The sequence below is a fragment of the Prionailurus viverrinus genome, unplaced genomic scaffold (genome assembly GCF_022837055.1).
Source record: "Prionailurus viverrinus isolate Anna unplaced genomic scaffold, UM_Priviv_1.0 scaffold_150, whole genome shotgun sequence".
NCBI lineage: Eukaryota > Metazoa > Chordata > Mammalia > Carnivora > Felidae > Prionailurus > Prionailurus viverrinus.
Window position 1 is genome coordinate 4,789 of NW_025927540.1, and position 2,484 is coordinate 7,272.

At 50.0% G+C, this 2,484-nt stretch overlaps 1 pseudogene; it reads right to left on the minus strand.

Moving 5' to 3' along the window:
• Nucleotides 1-728: 728 nt before the first annotated feature.
• Nucleotides 729-2,035, minus strand: LOC125158181 (TAR DNA-binding protein 43-like; annotated as a pseudogene).
• Between the last annotated feature and the right edge of the window lie 449 nt (nucleotides 2,036-2,484).

Below are 2,484 nucleotides of genomic sequence, written 5' to 3' on the forward strand. Positions count from 1 at the left end.
TCTGCATTTGATGCGGGTCCCCAACCGATGGCCGCACCTGATTTAGAACCACTATCGGAGTTCTTTCCAGAACCAGGGACCCGAGGAGGTTCCTCGACACATGGCACATCGAAGTACCCTACGACCCAGCACTTTCACGACTAAGTACTTAGCCAAAGGATACAGGTCTGCTGTTTCCAAGGGGCACACGCACCTCAGTGTGCATAGCAGCACTATCAACGGTAGGCAAAGTATGGAAAGGGGCCAAATGTCCATCGACGGATGAATGGATACAGAAGAGGCGGTATCCATCTAACAACAGAGCAGTGCGCGGCCACCAGAGGGAATGAAGTCTTGCCATTTGCAAGTACCTGGATGGAACTGGAGGGTGTCATGCAAAGTGACATTTGTCCCTCAGAGAAACACATGTATCACAGGACCTCACCCGTGTGAGGACCTTCACTTCCCAAACAGAGGAACTCGGGAAGGGAAGGGAAGAAGGGAAGAAAAAATAACATACAAACAGGAAGGGGGACAAAAACGTAAGAGGCTCTTCCCTAAGGGGAACAAACAGAGGGTTCCTGGAGGGGGTTGTGCCGGGGCGGGGGCTGAAAGGGTGAGGGGTATGAAGGACTCTCCTCCTCAAACCACTGTTGCCCTATAGGCTAACTACCTTGGGGGTACATTGAAAAAATAAATTCAATAATAATATCAGAGAGGGCGAGGGCGAGGGCGAGGGCGAGGGCTACCTGATCATCTGCCAACGTCACAAAGGGAAAGTCCGGGAACCGTTTGGGAATGAAGCTGTCTACCGCTTCTCAGTCCTGGCAAAAGAACAGCTGCAGCTTATAGGCAGTCACGTCCCTCTGTAAGGCACCCGACAAACGCCTTCCTGCTTCTCAAAAGCTCATCTGGGCTTCGATGAGATTCAGGAAGTTTGCAGTCACCCCATCGTTCCTCGATCGCATGACTTTCACCTCGGTTTCCTATTACGTAAAACGAACACAGCCAAAGCCCTTTGAAGGACTAGTGTGAATATCTTTCCTGTCCTGAACCAGAAGAACCTCTCCAAAGCTACCAAAATATTCTTTCAGATCCTGTTCGGTTGTTTTCCACGGGAGACCCAACACTCTTAAATCGGACGTTTTCTGGATGGCTCTCTTCACTTTCACTGCTGAAGAAGCAGGCATCTGTCTCGTCCCTTTTTCTGTGGCTATCTTTGGGATAAGTTGACGACTGTCCGCTACCGGATTTCCCCAGCCAGCATCAGGGATGTGCAGGATGTGTTTGACCAGCCGGACACCTCTCATACACTGAGACGCTGGATTCCGGTAGTGCAGTCCACGTGCTGCCGACAAACTGGGCTGTCACTGTGGACAGCAGCACTGTCCCGTCGTCTTCCGATGGCATTTCAATGGGCTCGTCATTCTCATCTTTGGTCACCCGAGTACATTCAGACACCTGCTCTTATTTCTCTGCTAGGGTTCCGCTGCTAGGAAGCCTGACAGGGAACCCGAAGCGGCGAGGGATCCAGGAGCAGCCCAGCTACTGCTTCGCTCCCGCGAAATGGCCGCCTTGTAACTCTTTACGGAAGAGGAAAAAACACCACCGTGACCGCCACCATTTAATAACCTTGCTCTAAGTGTGGAGAAAGCAACCACCCATCCCCAAAAGGAAACTTGGGCAGGCTACACGTACAGGACATATGGAGCCTATACTTGCAAGTGCTTACTTACGTGGGAACATGGAAGGGTCGCCTGAGTCCCTGATGGCCCAGATGGGGTTCTTTGGAGGTGTCTGAATGAGTTTTCTTGTGTGCTCCCTTAGAGAAAGCTGGCCGTGAGACGACGCGGCCAGAAACTAGGAAGCCCTTTGGTTCCATCAGCGAAGCCCCGACTTTTGGGGAGGAACGGACGCTCACGGAGATATCCCGGGCCACATTTGGTTTGTGGGTTGCTGCAGCTTTTTTTTTTTTTTTTTTTTTTTTTTGGCTTCTTTGCGCCAAATTGGCTGTGTTCTCATTGGAAATGGAAAACACCTGCGCGATGGGATCCATCCGCGGTAATGCTCTCGTGCGATTGGATTTGTTTTTACAAAAGGGGGAGATTTGACCATTGGGTCTTTCGTGTCCTCTCCACAAATAGGAGTGAAACAAAGGCTGATGTTGGTTTGCATCTTGTTTGTGGATCTATGGCCACAGGTGTTATCCATGTGAGATGTTTTCTCTACCTCTGGATGCTATTGCTAACACCAATTTGTAAACGAGCTCCGTTAATGTGTTTCAAGGCAAGCTCTTGTAAACATTGGGCATTCTAACACTCGCGAGGATCAGAACAAACCCAAATGTGTTTCACATTCACGTGAACGGGGTGTGTGTGTGTGTGTGTGTGTGTGTGTGTGTGTGTGTGTGTGAAATTCTCTACATTCAGAGTTTTACTCCATAAGAAAGTTGCCTCACGGGAAGGGACACAATTGATGGCCCAGAGAGAGGAGAGATACAAATTG